Source organism: Idiotropiscis lumnitzeri, chromosome 1, assembly GCF_059441095.1.
Source record: "Idiotropiscis lumnitzeri isolate Australia: NSW breed Sydney's pygmy pipehorse chromosome 1, RoL_Ilum_1.0, whole genome shotgun sequence".
Lineage (NCBI taxonomy): Eukaryota > Metazoa > Chordata > Actinopteri > Syngnathiformes > Syngnathidae > Idiotropiscis > Idiotropiscis lumnitzeri.
In genome coordinates this window covers 16,703,787-16,720,906 of record NC_142391.1, presented here as the reverse complement: position 1 = coordinate 16,720,906, position 17,120 = coordinate 16,703,787, and the positions used below count along the sequence as shown (strand labels likewise).

The 17,120-nt window shown below is 39.2% G+C and overlaps 1 long non-coding RNA gene across 2 annotated transcripts; it reads left to right on the top strand.

The window, feature by feature from the left end:
* The first annotated feature begins 3,383 nt into the window (after nt 1-3,383).
* Nucleotides 3,384-17,096, top strand: LOC148343439 (uncharacterized). 2 transcript variants are annotated; one of them, XR_015842617.1, is made up of 3 exons: nt 3,384-3,476; nt 6,136-6,260; nt 16,095-17,096. It is a non-coding gene; the product is annotated as an uncharacterized LOC148343439 (long non-coding RNA). The 2 variants fall into 2 exon arrangements; XR_015842614.1 differs by lacking the exon at nt 16,095-17,096 and adding an exon at nt 11,467-11,933.
* The last annotated feature ends 24 nt before the right edge of the window (nt 17,097-17,120 follow it).

The window sequence follows — 17,120 nt, the reverse complement described above, 5'->3', positions numbered from 1 at the left end:
AGTGTTTTACACTAGTTCTGTCTTTTTCAGCACTAATTAAGCGCCCTTTGTCGTACTAGTTGCGGAAAAAATAGATAACTAGTGTGAAACACTAATGTCTAATATCAAGGATATGTAATAAATGCTCAGATGGCTTGCCATTGGGGAAGGCCCTATTTGTGCTCTGCGATTGGTCCAGGGTGTCCCTCGCTTCTTTTCCGGCCAGCCGAAGAATAGGCTCCAGTGCACCCATAACTCAAATGAGGTTAAGATGTCTAGAAAATGGATGGATGGATGTTTCATAATGAGTCCTATTGAATTGTACACTCACCAGCTAGGGTAGAGGGTGTCTGAGTTTACGCAGTGTCCACTAGATAGCAGTAGATCACTCGTTTTTTAGCATTTACAGGCTTGTCATGTCAAAACTCAATTACACTGCCAAAATATCGTCTGTTCTGTTGCACAGAAGCTCATCAGAGTGTGAAGGTGTTCACAACGAAGTTTCCAGTGTGGATTGACAAATCAAATGAAATAGTGAATCGGCAGAACTTAGTTTCTTTTTCTTTCATTCTTTCTCTCTGAATTATACTTAATTTTCTACAAAATGCATATCATGAACTTTGACCTTTGCTTAATATGTGTGTCTCCGTCTAAATTGAGAGTTGAAGAGGTTAATGTGCCTGAACAGTTTTAATTCATTCTTGTTCCCTGACTCAGATATTGTCAGATAGAAGGTTACATATTCAGAAAGGGTGAAAACAAAAGGGCACTGCTTGTACATGGCAGCAGACCTCCCACCCACTACTTAAATTTTGACATGGTGCCAGTGTGGGAATACAGTTCTATTGTTTCACTCGTTGTAATTTAATGACACATCAAATAATTCTACTTGTAATTCTCACTCCACAATACAATTCCAAAGAAGATATTGTCTCTCCTTACATTAAATAATTAGAATCTGTGTCTCAATCTCAGGGGTTCTGTGTATGAATCTCCTATGCATATTCTCACACTCTTTGCATGATTCTCTTCTGGTTCCGTGGCCGCCTTCCACAGTTCAAAAAAATGCATGTTAGGTTCCTGCGATTGGCAGGCAACCAGTGCAGGGTGGACCCTGCCCACTGCCCAAAGACAGCCGGGATAGGCTCCAGCACCCCCGCGACCTTTGTGAGGAGAAGCGGCTTAGAAAATGGATGGATAGAAACATGTTAGGTTCATTGAAGAGAAGATTCTAAACTGTTGGTGGGCTGCACACAAGACTAAAATATCAACAATCTTCCTTCTGCAACCACATATACATGGGTCATAATGGTCATCATATATATTTTTGAGTAATTTCAAAATACAGTTTACAAAATGACAGCAGCAAATGATATTTTAAAACGTTAGTCTTTAACCACAGGTGCTTCTACTGAACTAGCCGGTAAACAAGCTCTAGAGTAGAAGCACCTGTGGCTCAAGACAAACTATGGCAGGGTTTACTCTCTGGTTGTTGTTCGATCCAGCTTCTATTGTGTTGGATCTGGATTTGACCCCTCTCTCGGGTAGGAGGATTTGCATTTTGCCCGTCAATATGACTGAACCTTCACAAAGGCTGTTTATATCAATGATGGCTTACACAAATCTGAATTGCTTCTCACCAGCCCTCTCTCAATTTAGTACTTAAAATGCCGCCAACTCCAATGAACACTTGAGCTGTGCTGCAGAGCATTAAATCGCAGCCATTTGTAAATCCTGTAAAGCGGAAAGCTTTTGGTTCACCTATTTCTCACACCAAATGACCTTGTTTATATAAAACTGTATGTGTATTTACTTCTGCTTCCAAGATTATCTTTTGTTACTGCAATTAGCAGGGTTGTGAATAACAACGTAATGAATGACTCATATTGCTTGGGTTTAAATATGTTTTTACTTTAGAAAAAACTTGCAGAGTTGACTATGCCTAAATGATGAATTGTAAATGGGCTGTCACTCATGCATCATATTTTTCTACCTTCAGTATCTTGCTCAACGATACTTCAACATGGTCACAATGGCTGGGGATCGCACCCACATCCTCTAGGTTGGGAAAAGACCACGCTGAGCCACGCCGTCACCATTCCAATAGATTCTGCCTGCCATCATATTTTTGTTGTTCACCTGGCAGGAATGTGGAAAACAATGCAGGACCTACTCACTGCATTTGTGATTAGCGGAGGGTATTTTTTTTTTAACCCATAATAATTCCAGCACCATTTCCATAGTGACAGCTTGCAAAAGCATAAAAATCACCACCTCTCTGGTGTCACTCTGGTAATCAGAATCCTGATTATATTAACATTCAATTGTTGAGGGATTACTCATATTTATTGTTTCATATTGTACTTCTGTTATAGTCCTCTTTCATATTTCCTCTTATATTACATACATTTTGTACTTATTATATTCCCGATCGTTGACAATTTAGAAAAAAAAACGGTACCAGTTTGGGACACTGATATGCTGTACTATCTACAAGTTCTTCAGGGAGGACTGGGAGGCGTGTCTAGTGTTATCTTTGCATGTCACACAGGTACATAATTTGGCCGCCAACCAGGGACTCACACATGGCAAGCAGCACAAAGTGTTTAGGTAGTCTGACTCATCGGACTGACTGTGCTAATTATCCCATCGTGACACAACAATTGAAAAGAGCTATTTAAAGCTGTTGCAATTTGTGCAAGAGGTTTCCTAAATCAGGGGAGTCAAACGCATTTTTGTCACAGGCCACATTGTAGTCCTGGTTTACTTTGGAAGACCGGAATTAAATGAAATAAAATGAAGTATATAATGAATGAAATAAACGTTTGATTGGTTCATATCACATAAACAACAAATTGATGACATTTGGGTTCTGAGAGGAGTGACAAGCTCAAGAACTGCTCACGGTGGTTGAAAGGCAGCCAATAATAAAGTGTTTATGTGGAAAATAAGATTAATTCAAGTTGGAACGAAAAAGATCAATCAGTAAACACACCATGAGCTTTATTTTTGTTGACAGCGTAAATGTGCTTGGCATATAAACCGGCGCATCATGATTTTTGGGCCACTACAAGCCTATTTTCGCGTGTTTGGTAATTTGGCACTATGTTGGACTGAGGGTGGTTTCTTTTACTTGTCCCTGGCACGCCTATCAATTTGGTGTTTGAAAGTAAACTTTAGCCCAGCTGTGCGTAAGTAGTGTAACCTGAATTTGGTGAATTTGATTAAAGTGGAGGCAGCTTCGGGGATAGTAGATGTAACTAACCATATTCATATTTTGTGGACAGCAGCGGTGATTTTGTTTATTGTATTTTATTTTCATTTGAAATTTGCATTGAAAGGTTCTACTTCCGGTTTAAACTATAGGCGTTTATTTTGAATGCAAACTTCCTGTTTAGTACTGTTCACACTTAAGGTAGAGTACGGCAAAAAGTTTCATATTGAGCCTCCGAAAACGGACGTTTATTTTTCTAGCACCCCCTCCGAAGAGGCAAAAGGTGTGTAAACGATGGATATAAGTATTTTGTGTTTGTAAATATTAAGTGTTGAATGTGAAATATGTCAGCTAATTGTATGCGTATGTTTTGAAATGTGTTTCAGCTCTGACGGCGATTAGGTTTTAAGATTACACGGTTATGGATACATCTTGCTCAAAAATAAACCACAAAATCATCAGTAAAGTCTCTTCCTTGGTTCGGAGGGCATGCTACAGTAGATGTCATGTGCATTGAACCCTTTTAATCTGCACTGTAGAACGACGGCCATTTCTAACTGCACTCGTCTACAAAAATACCAAAAGAAAGAAAACTCTTCTCAAAGCGCCCAATTAGACCACACTTTGTGCTCAATTTCTGCTGGTCACAAAAATAGAGCAGATCATTTTGTGTTACCTTTTCTCTGTTGGCACCATATTGTGCCTAACATTTGACAAATATAAATGCAATTCCTTTAGAACAATTTTTGCCCCACTGTGGATGACCTATGAGGATTTGCACCCTCACCCTTTGCAGAGCTGCTTTATTTTCACTGAGAACTCTCATGCCAGCTAATAATCACAGTGGTGCTGGCATCAGTTTTCCTCTCCTGGTAAGCAGGTGGCGCACGTCTGTGAGGCTATTTTTCCGTTAGTCATCAGCATTTGTTATGACATTTGGGTTGGATCGAGCCTCCGCAGTTTTGTATGCATGATTGAGGAAATTGGGTATCTTTTTCCTCTTCACTTGAATGGGTAGTTTTGACGTGTGGGAACAGAATTAATGCGAGACAAGCATGTGAAGTTAACATGAGCATGCAGCAACTAAGAGTAGCATTCATTTAACATAACTGCGACTTGAACATTGTCAATGGTTTAAATAAATCATCAGACATTTTGTTACCCGATAATTGACTGGTAACCAGTCCGGGGTGTAGTGTGTCCTTATAACAAAAATCAGATGAGATATGCCCCATCTCCTCACAACTCTGAACAGGACAAGTTATGCAGATGGGTGGATGAATGGATGCTTGGATATGAATAATTAATTAATTTAATTATATAGTTGATTTATATTAGTATCTAGTAAATTGGCAAACCTGTGAAGTTGCTTAGAAAATGAATGGCATGTTTCAATAACCTTGTGAGAGTTTAAATATTGAGGATGTATTACGCAAATTATGACATCTTGCAAATGTTTGAATATGATGAGCTTTTCCTTAAATATAATCTAATTGAAAATGTGCTATTTGAGTGCAAAGTTAAAAGTCGATCCACAATACACTCTTGTGTATAACCTGGATTTAACAAGTCTCTATTCCAAGGCAGAGAGCCATTCACATCAAACGATTTTTACAAAATGTAATTTTTTTTTAGTTTAAATAGTTGTCTTCATGTGCCTGAGGATAGAACAGCAGTGACCCTGACGAGGACAGTTGGGATAGAAAATGCATATATAGCCCTTTCAAGTAAATGCTGCTTCATCTGCTGTGAATTTGACCTTTACATTCTTTCGAAAGGACTGATAGCTTCCAGACTGCTGGGAGGATTATCTTTGCTTTTTATAACGCAGCAGGCAAAAACACGGACAATATAATCTTTGGCGTCCAGAGCTGTGGTTCTTTGACATCAAGCACTATTAGGCCACATTGTTCTTAGTTGATATCATGTTTCAGCTCAAGGGCATATGCACCCCCTGCAAATTCCGTGCCTATCTTCAAGTTAATCCTCAAGCTGTAATCAATTCTCCACCAGAGTGTGTGTCAGCCAGTGGGGACAGCTCAGAAAAAAAACAGGAACAAAAAGATGTTTGGCAGCGAGAGGGGAGGACAGCAACAGCAATAACTTTGAACATCAAACAATGACAAAAGCCTCTGTGGTATTGTCGTAAAGATGCAGCGTTGCAAATGCACAATGATGGGATCGGCCTGATGACCATGATCGCCAGGCAGAGTTGAAGACTTTCAAAATGCCAAATGGTCTGGAATGCAAAACAATGTTTGTTTTCCTATGGAAGGACATTTTTCCCATGATGTAGCTTTTTAGTGCGATACAAACATATCATGGGATTACTTTGATTTTAAGTGTAAATCATTCAGTAGTTTTGATAAAAAAATGAAAAAAAAAAACTTAGCTCATCCATATAGTGCAATGGTGCTTCATAAACATTCAAGTGCACATGATCAGATGATAATATATTCTATAGTGGTCAGATGAAATGGCGCACAACAATAAGTTGCAATCTTGGGGAAAATGTCAGGGATGTAAACACATTACAAGTGAGAATTAAACATAGAGCTGTAAATAAATAAACATCTCACTCCATGCTGTATATTATGGTTCCCTGGAAACATACTTTCGAAGCCGCATTCATTCCCTCGATGAATAGAAACAGCACCGTCGAACAAGTGTGTGCATACATGCGCGTGTGTGGGATCAGTTCACTCGTCCAGTTGAAGAGCCTGATACCTTGAGGGAAGGTGCCGGTTCCCATTTTTACCAATCCAGATGGAATCCGACAGAATCTCTAGTCATAGAGCAGATGCAAAGTATTTCAACTGAGACATGAATAAAGTCCTTTATGCAGAATGTTGGTAAATTGGCGTCTTGGGTGGTGTGTACGAGCATTATTGCGAACTGCTGCAGGGTGCTGCCATCTGACGCGGTGCATGTTTCCCATCCAGGTGGTGATGCAGCTGCTCAGGATGCACTAAGAGGTCCCTGTGTGGAATTGTGTGGGAGGTAGGACACATGGTTTCTCAGCTCCTCAGCTTGCATTGACGGTAGAGATGCTTCTTGGCTCGTATAGGTGAGTTAGTGTGGTTGCCTGCCAGATGACCACCAATGTCATCTTTTACAGTTGGATGAACTCTTTTATGTTGCATTCAAACTCATTCGTTCATTGGCCACTTTGTAACTCATTTGATTCATGGGCATCTTACTGAAAGTCACACAAGGAAATGGCAAAGTGTTTTAAAAAGTCAAGGAAAAAAACATGATAATCTTGATAGTGTTTTGTGTTTCTAATCCTGGTTTTATTTTTGCAATATTGGAAATTTTGGTCAAGCAGTGTTGCCAACAAACATTTTCTGGGAAAAACGCAAATTGGCAGGTTCACGTTTTTTTTTTTACAATAATAATAATAATAACAACAATAATAATAATAATAATAATAATAATAATAATAATAATAATAATAATAATAATAATAATAATAATAATAATAATAATAATAATAATAATAATAATAATAATAATAATAATAATAATAATAATAATAATAATAATGATGGACGGCACGGTGGCCGACTGGTTAGCACGATGGCCTCACAGTGAGAGACAGCATCGGGCGTGGGTTCGATCCCGGCTCCGGCCATCCTGTGTGGAGTTTGCATGTTCTCCCCGTGCTTGCGTGGGTTTCCTCCGGGTACTTCGGTTTCCTCCCACATTCCAAAAACATGCACAGCAGGCCGGTTGAACACTCTAAATTGCCCCTAGGTGTGAGTGTGTGCGCGGATGGTTGTTTGTCTCTGTGTGCCCTGCAATTGGCTGGCAACCAGTTCAGGGTGTCCCCCGCCTACTGCCCGAAGATAGCTGGGATAGGCTCCAGCACCCCCCGCGACCCTCGTGAGGAGAGGCGGGCGGTACAGAAGATGGATAATAATAATAATAATAATAATTAATATTTTGTCTAGATTTGCAAATGGCATTTTCCATCCAGGAAGTGTGTCTTCTTATATGGCCCCCACTACCCCGAATTAAAATTTGTGCGCCCCTTTATCATTAAAGTTGCCCATCCCTGCTTAAGAACATTAGACATGCCCGTATTTCGTTATTTTGGAAGTGAGGTTTCAACAGATGTTGATACATTCTTGTGGCAAAGCAGCAAAAAGCTATCATTAAGCAAATACAAATATACTTTAGTTAAAATTACGTTCGATATGTACAGTTCTGGAAGTAACTTTTGATAATTCTTAAGTGATGAAGAATGGCAGGAAACTGTTGTTATGCTGTATGCGATGTATTTAAGGCTGGCGTAAATGCCTTTGTGGTGCTTATGGAAAAACTAATCACAGACCATTTTTCATTTCACAGTCTGATTAAGATCCAGTGTGATTTTAAATAAAGCTTAATTTGATGAATAGCATGCCTTGACAGATTCAGGTTTCTTTATGAGCGGAATTCTTGGTAATCTTTCAGGGCGTATCCATTGACTTATATGCTGACCCTTGTCACGTTGTCCCCTTAGTCATGGTCTGCCTCCTTTAAAGGAGCTATTATTAACTTTGGCAGAGGTGAAGCACTTTCTAGTTCGCCAAGATTAATGAAAAGGTAGAATGAATAATTCAAGTTTATGTTCTTGATTCATAGCTGAACTCTCTTCGGGTACTAAACTCCACAGTTTCTTTGCCTTTCAGCTGCACTTCATTGCATAGCAGCACTGTTTGGAGGAAATGTTTTGTTGCTTATGAATAAATCATGAATAAAAACAAAAAAAAATGTATCAAGACAGGAATTCTAAGAATCCCCTTTCAGCCAGCGAGAACACCAACCTCTAACCATTTTGCCCTTCATATTAAACTTCGAAGCCATGGCTAATTAGAATTCAAAGACATGCTGAGAATGCAGTTATGGAAATATTTGTAAGCTATTTTAGCTTTTCATTTAGCTTTCGTACATTTTCCCACCAGGGTTTAGTCACTGCAGACTAATCATTAGAATGCTGCAATGCGTTTAACTTTGGTATGATCTTGTCAAGAAGTTGAGAGAACCATCAGCAGCTCCTAAATTGGTTTTCCACAATGTCACAAGCTGACAAACACCTTCTCCAGGAAAAAAAAAAAACAGTACTTACTTGTAAAGGAGTCTAGAGACTGTATCATGGAAAATTTGCTTTTGTCTACAAATAGTTGGCGTTCCTGCACACCCATCAAAAGGGAAATTCCACAACCAAGTATCTGTTGTGAGCTGCCCAGTTCCAAAAACGCGACCCAAGCTTTGCCACAGATTCACAAGGTGACATCACAATTAGAAAAATTCACATGGTAAGCCAAGCTGCATTGAGTTTTGAACAGCCTAAATTTGCGAAAAGTGGCACATACTTCAACAGCTTGGTGACAAAGTGCTGATTCAAGGAGACAAAATCAAATTCTATGCTGTCTTTGAGGGGAATCACTTTTACTTCGCGAGTAAAATTGGGCGTAATGGGGCGCCTGTAGGACGTCGTGGGATGGAAGTATTGGCAACCTCCCTTATTGCATCAAATTGAGGTTGGCCGCAGTGCGCCCCGAGTTTGCCATCCCAACATGGAGATCAAACTCGGGTTGTCAGCCTAATAGCACAGATAATAAACCACTGAGAAAAAGGTGCCAACTATGCACTCACAATTGTGTGAGATGATCAGCGCAGCAAAATAAACCGTTTAGCCAGTCTAAAATTTTGCCTACTTTTCAGATGTTCTGGTGGGCGAGGTTTGATCAAATTCACAAACTAGACCTTAGCTCCGCATGAAAATGACGATCCTCTTGTTTCTACCTCGAGCGCAGACTACGTTCTGTTACCAAATTGTTGCATGAGTTTGCACGCCAGACCAACGTGGCCCCAAACACAGTAGAAAAGACGTGACTGGTGCTGGCACGAAAATTAAATTATGCCCTTTTTTACACTGAGTGCACTGGCGCCAAGTTAAAGTTAAAAGTTAAAGTTAAAATAAGGCTCTGAATGTTCATTGGCATCAAGCCGATAAACTTTTGTCTGGGAGAAAGTCACTCCACAACAACACCCAATGCCAGCTCCCTTATTAGGTTTGATGGGTATATTAAATTTTGGTTATTTCTCGGAAGAGACTGGAGATGTTGAGGTAGTCAGGCGTAGAAAATTACAGTAATAAACAGAAGTGCTATTTTTTTGCAATAGCCGACAATCAAAAAGCCGCTTTTTCAGTAAAAGGTGTCCCAGTGCGACAATTAGTCAAATATTATACAGAACTGAGCAGCTTTGGGTCTCAAAACAAAACTTTGACTAAGTGACCAGTTTAACATTTCCCCAAATTAGAGTTTTAAACAGTAAAATCTAGATTTGAATTCCATTGTTGGGTGTTGTGACATGAAAGCAAGAGCTTCTTTTCTGACAGCTAAATAGGTTGACGTCGGACAAGTGAACTAAAGTCTGTGTATGTTACTGTACGTGTAGTAGAATACAAACCAAAGCCTTGATGAGCTGGGAGGGTCTCTGAAGTGTATAATTCTAGGTTTTAGGGTCTAAACCAAGTGGTCAAACAAAACCAGTCAATCACATTGCAAAATTGAAATGAAAATCACACTCCCGTTTGTTTTGTTGCATCTGTACTATAGAAAAATAATAAATTGTGCCTTTGAATAGGAAAAAGCCTGCAGACAAATCTCTTTTCAGAGCCTTCGAAATACAGCAGCCATCAACATGTGACCAAACACATAGCATGCATTGAAATAGTCCTTTTCTGCTCACAAGGAAACATGTCGCCCAAAGCTGCACTGCAGCTGGTGACATTTTAAAGAGGAAAAAAATATTAATGAGAAAACGAAGGCTTCTCAACCATAGGGTTGACTTTCCCCTCATGTCCTTGACGCTATCCCTAAAACTATCTTTAATACCGACTTTAGGGAGGACATGCAGCGCAGAACTGTTCAACTTTGAAGACAACCCTCTGCGGGATTTTTCAGAGTTAAATTGATGTATTAGTCGGAGCTGAGATGGCACTCTCTTTTTATGAATTGCTGCAGCTCACATATATTTTCAGATGTGAACCGATGAACTTGTTGGAAAGAAAATAACGTAAAACTGAAAAAAGTCATAATAAATAGGGGGGTGCATCTCTCCACAAAAGACGATTCGATACGGTTTTGGATAAGTGGTTTGTGAAACAATTCAAAGATGGTTCGATTTTAAAATGGAATGATGTGTTTTGATTTGACTCAGTTTGATTTGTGGTATGAGTTCGTTTGAGGATGTTATGATGGTTTTTATTCTCATTTTACCAGCATTTGAATTAACTTGTCAGTATTTCAAATGCGCCATTTCAAGATATGTCTTTGCAATACAGGATTATTCAAAACATATATCCATATAGGGACGATTATATTCGGTTTGATTCGATTCACTCTTTATCAGTCGCTGGTTCAAACTCGTATATATTTCAACAAGTAGTTTTTGTGTCTCGTTACCAGACCCCGAAGCGTGTATGGCGCTCAGTGTTCTGCACGCCAGGGAATCCGTGTGCGTGGGCGCAGTGGCTGCGCTGGGATGGTTCCATGTTGTGTACAAACTTAGAAAATTCCTACTTCAACTTGAAGAGAGTTGCTGTTGTTGTTGTCCAAATCACTTTAGAGCATCTTGAAGAAAAAAAAAAAAAAAGCATGCTATATTTGGTCGGCTTGCTTTGATATTTTGATTTAAGTGTGCTTGCCAATTAAAACTCTGAGATCTGTGTGGAATAATGAATAACCGTTTGTATTAACAACTCCAATGCTTCATGTTAACATTTTATTCAATAGTGTAATATTTGGCCTGTACCAAAAAATTCCACGCAATATATGTAATATCTTTTTATCCCTAACAGAAGTTTGCGCCAGTTTGGAAAACAAGCTGGCAGGAGAAAATAAGATTGGTGTTCATTTTGGCAATTGACAGTAAATGCATTGTTCTGGTAATTGGAGAAATAATCTGAGCAGAATTGACTTCTTGCAGCATGGCTAACAGTGGCACATAACTCTTCAGTGAAAAAAAAAAGCAACCAGATACTGTCCATACTGTTTTGTCTCATCTACTGGTCTGTTGCTTAAGGTTAGCTAATAATGTGCAGTCAATAATGTGATGGTTGATGATGATACTGGGACAAATGAGCTGCAATCCCTTTCTTATGTGATATGAAACTTTTTTATTCAGTTGTTCTGAATTCTGAAATCTGAGGATTGAACCGTTTTGTTTGGCAACTCTCTCCTTTCACGCTACTTCGGATTGCTACAATGCATCAAAAGGGGATGGACCTCCAGCCAGCTGCGGCCTTTGCAGAAAGATCATGCAGTATCGAGCAGTAAGTGCATTGCAAAAGTGAATAAGTGAAACATGACGAGCCTCCAGTTGGAGAAGTGGAGAACCAGCTGTGAACGAAAGGGGGGCCAGGAGGCAATACAATGCAATCACTTTGACGGCGAGGCTGAGCGCCCACTGAAAAAGATTGTGATGTTTGAAATGTCAACTTCCTGCTGTTTTTACAAATCTTTTCTTCAGATCAATAATGGTGCTTGCTGTTTTTAAACCTGATGCAAGAAAAGTGAAATGTCTCACATGCTTCCTGTAGCATTTCCATCTGCTTCCCTTTTCTAATACATTCAAACCAGAATGTTTTTTCCCCCCCAATAGTGAGTTCAAGTTTGACCCCACCATGGGCTGTGTTTCCATTACCCTCAAAGAAAGGTGATGAGATGGACACAGCCACTGAAATAAATTTGAAAAACAAATAAAACACTGAATGTTGCCTTTTGAATTACATTAACCTCTTGTGTCATCGGCAGTCAGTCCACTCCACCACTTCAAAACCACATTTATTTGTCAGTTCTGAAGAAGAAATGAAAAAAGTGTTTTTGCCATTGAGTCTTTAATAACAATAAGATTTATTCGTCCATCCATGCATTTTCTGAAGCATTTACTCTGTTCAGGCCTGCGCGGTAAAAAGCAGATTCGACGCTGAACGGCTTGCCAATCAATCAGAGGGCACACCAAAAGCCTGTAACCTATTCACACATTTCACTTTGATCTCTGAGTGGTAATTGAACACACGCTGTCCGTACAGAGGTCAGGAAAGTCAACCAGTGCACCGTCAGTGACCTCACTCCACTGTTGTACAAATTCAATTTCTGATTCATGCACTATACTTCCGTAACGGGTTTTCAACTTTTAACCCTGTACTTTTTACCAGCCTTTGAAGTTTTTCTTTTTTTTTTCAACCTTAATTTCATTTTTAATTTTCAGCATTTTATGTTTTAAGTAGTTTGTGGTTGTCTACAACTGCACTATATCAGAATGAGTGGGGGTTTTTTTTTCTGAAAATTTGACCAGTCTCACATAGCTCAACATCACTCGGTAAGAGGCAATGCAGTTCTATCACTGCACTACAATCTACACCCAAGATATATAATATGTTAAGTTGCTACTTCTACTGATTAGAATTGGAGGTCTACCACCCCCAAAAATATTTTCAAAAACATGTGCTATGCTCCTTCACTAGTGTAAACATGGCATTCTGATTAATATTGCGTTTGTGGAATATGAGTTGAGCAGCAAAATCCACCATTAGCCATTTCAGTCGCCGTCCATTTTGTCACTTCGGTCAATCGAAAATTACATCACAGAGCTCAGGTAATGGCAAAATCTCAGCTCGCCTGTTTTCTGAAACTGAGCCACGAATGATCATTAGCTGAGCAACGATGATATCATTTTCAGTCAACAGAAGTGACAAAATGGCCAATCCTTGACATGCTTAAAATGGATGGATTTTACTGCTGAACTAATATTCCACAAACCCAATATCAATCACAATGCCATGTTTCCATTAGTGCACTTGCATAGAACATATTCTTATAAAGAAGATTTTGGGGTTGTCTTTCTCTTTAATTTGGGTTCAAAACTCCGTTGGAGCATCTCTGTGACGCATGGAGTTGCATGTTCTCCCTGTGGTTGTGTGGTACTCCAATGTTCCAATTACATTCCAAAAAAATGTCCAAACATTGTCCATAGGTGTCAATGTGAGTGATTATATGACGAATCGGTTCAGTGTGTACCCCAGTAATCCACAACCCTAATCAGGGCAAGCGTGATAGAAAATTAATTAATTAATCTGCATAAATGCAGATTTAGGATTTCAAGTAGGCTCAATTTCTATTCCCACGTTCACTTCAACATCATCGCTAAATCCCCGCAATTGTTTTTTTTTTTAATGTGCATCAGATAAAAAACAACATTTTGTTCCCTTTGTCAACTTTATCAAATAGAAAGTCAGAGTGCATTCAATGTGGGAGTCCATTTTAAAAGCAAGGTTTGGTTGAGAATAATGAGAGCAAGACTGTTATTTAAGACTGGTGCCATGACAACTGGGGACAACTGCTGCTGAGGGATATCAGTTGAGCTCTTTCCTGAGAATATGGTCAAAGTGAAAATGCAGATACAGTATGTTCCTGAAATATACTATGACATTTTGTGACTACTAGTTCGCTTCACAGGTTACATTCTTTGTGTCCAGACGGTTATTGCCACATTCTACCATTGCTTTATTTGGATTTTTATTTGCATGGTGATGAATGGCATGTGTGATGGCAGACACGTTCCACATTCGCGTGCTGTGAGAAGCTCTGACATCTGGGATCTAACACCCACCTTGTATTTATCAGAGAATGCACACTAAAAGAATAGATTTATATGGAAATTTGTTGCAAGGCATGAAATCATCTTCAAAATTGTTAGCTTTGAGAACACTGGCAGGCATTCTGTCAGTGACAAGCATGTACTTTGTACAAATAATTCTGCTCACAGTGCAAATGACCAAAGAGTCAAATTATATGTGTTCAGGGTGACATATTTTTGCATCTTATTTTCCTTGCCACTTTCTCTTTCCACTCCTCATTACTCTATGTCAATATCTTGGAATGAAATAAAAAAGGCAACTAATTGCTTCAATCAATGGATTGTTCAGAACATGGAGCCAATTAACAACATGCATGGTAAGTCAAACATGAAAATATAACCCTCAAGCTTCTATCTGTCCTTGACGGAAAGTACTTAAAAACTGGTCATGGGTGAGCTGGAGCCTTTGGCAAAAGGCTCCAACCAATCGCAGATAAACTGCAAGGGGTGCAGGTTTTTATTTTAAAAACTCTGAAACACATGCTAATACACATCATGCTAATACCGACACTGTTGTTCTGCTCCTCATTTATGAGTAAAATAACTTGTACTGTTGTCTGTTCTCGGGAATAAGTAGTTGTGTTCTTAATTTGCCAGTAGATGTCGCTCTTGCCATTATACCTGTTTCTGCTTTGGACTGTTTCTCACAATACCACCTCGCAGTTAAGCACTGCATGCAACAGCCAAATTATTGGAAGCTCATAAATCCACAGCAAAAGAGGTTGAAAACACGACGATTTACCTCCTTCTGCATTGTTTTCACATGAGAGCCTTGGCAGAGCATAATCTGTAAATTATGCCAGTCATAATGCAGTGATGTATTGTGTTTTTTGGTTATATATGGTTTCTCAAAATATATAATATACAGAGCTGGGCAGTCCGTCCCGGAACGGGGTCGGAGGCCGACAATTTTTATGAATAAGACCAGAGAATCAAGGACGGATGGGTACTGAGATGCCGGCCGGAGAGCGGGAGAATGAAAAAAGGGTCAAGAGCTCAACTCTGATAATATAGTTTAAAAAGTAGCCCCATGATGTTAGCCGTTAGCCCCTAATTCTTTGGTAAATTAATGGTTGGTCCGATGCTACACAGGCGCAAAGTGATGTTGCTGACATTGCAACGTTTGTGTGTGCAAGAGCCTGTATGTTACAGTTTCATCCCAAAAAAAATAAATGATTAAAATATAAAGGAAGGCAATAAAGACAATTTACAACAACTATAGATATTGGAGCGCGTTTGAGGTTTAGCTTGCTGCGTATGTTACGTCCTTTACACTAACCTAGCCGTATTCATGCCAAAAGACCTCACCAAATTATATATATTTTTTTGAAGTAAGCAAAACAAGAACAGTATGCAAACACATCCAGACACTGAAAGAAATGCAACTCAACACCGTACATCCAAGCTGAGCGGGTAATGGGGCTTCGTGGTTAGTGTTGGCTCTCTCTCGAAGTTCACGAAGGCCCTACAAGATGCAAGCCAGTCCTGTCCTGCAAACGGTATTATAAAACAACATTTTTGTTTGTTTGTTTGTTTGTTTGTTTTTTATGTCAAACATGTAACGGATGCCAGCTTGCGCTGCGTGAGTGTAATGATTGCAAACCCCACGTCTTCTAACTAACAAGCAAAAAAATGATTTGCCTATAAACAATACTTTTCACTTTTATAATGCAATACAATATGTTTTTATAGTAGACTTGCTGAGTTAAAAAGTGTGCTAAAAGTGTTTAAACTACTTTTTAGTGACCTAACGCCCACTCAGTTTCTTCGACAACCGGTGGGAACTAATTATCTGTATTTACCTTTCAACACAGACCCCCGCCCACATGCACTCACGCACACACGTGCACTGAGACTCTGACGATCGTGGGAGATCTCTCCTCTGATACGTCAAACCTCTCTGGTGAAGCCGATTATTGACAAGATGCTTCAATATGTTTGTTTACAGGTTGCCATTGATCCAATATGTACAAAAGTGGACCCTTGTGAAATTCATGCATTCACACATCTTGCGAGTGTAAAACCTACTGTATGTGTCTCTGTGGCTCACAGTAAAGGAGTGACTCATCTGTAATGGTCAGCGATGCATGACATATGAAGTGCTATATTTGGTTGAAGTCAATCATCCTCACACCAGTGGGTCATACTTGAGTGTGAATGAGCAAACCTTTATTTGTCTTAAACGCTTCTTTATATCACATGGCAGGTAATTAATCAACATATGACAGCTTTACATATCACCGCCAGCTCCGCAAGTCATGCTGACAAGCATGTTACCAAAGATGCAGGATGAAGGAATGAGCGACTAAGAGGAGAGAACCAGCAGGGGGAATGGTGATGTTGTAAGAGTGTGTGTGGGTGTATAGATTTCCCGCTGGCTTTCACGCAGAACGTGTGACACGCAAAGGCGCAAGCTTGGGACATACACGTGGTCTTAACGTTAGATTAACAGGCAGGTGAGGCTGGTCAATTTAATTAAGCACCATATATCGAGATGAACTCTCATTGGCCACTTAGTTAGACTGCACCTGCACAATCTGAGGAGAACCATTATCATATGAAAAAAAAATCTGCTTTTGCAACAACAATGCTCAGCTTTGATTGAATGTGAAAATGTTGCAGTTGTGTTTTCACCTAATCAGCGCATTCCATGTCAAAATTCACAACTTTGAACCAACATGTGATGAAATTCCGAAACATACTGTGAATGAAAAATGTTCACATTTGATTAAAAATATGTCAGCAATATATGTTTTGTTTTTTATTTACTTACACTTTAGGTTTTAGAAAAACAAGATCAGAAAATTTGTGACAATTTTGGACAAAGAGCCAACTCTGCATGAAAGAAAAAAAAAATCAACACTGGCGACACCTTTCTTAAAAGCTCTCCAGCATTGTGAGAAACTGAATCAGAATATTTTCCATGGCCACTTTGCAAGAAAAGAACAGTTAATGCGTGAAATTAAATTGTAAGCTCTTTTGAAAAGATGACCATTTTATTTTTCATGTTCAGGTTTGTACATTCCATTTCTGAGTATTTCAATAAAAGAAAATACTAGCGGTGATGCTGCAAAAACTCATGTACAGTATTTGCTCAAACTCTGTGCTTCTGGCTTCACATTATATGTGTGATTTTTGTGGACATGTTTCAATGCTTATTGACCAAAAAAGCCGAACTTTCTTTAATTGGTGAGGGACACTATATGATTTCTGCATCTTGTTTTAGACTCAC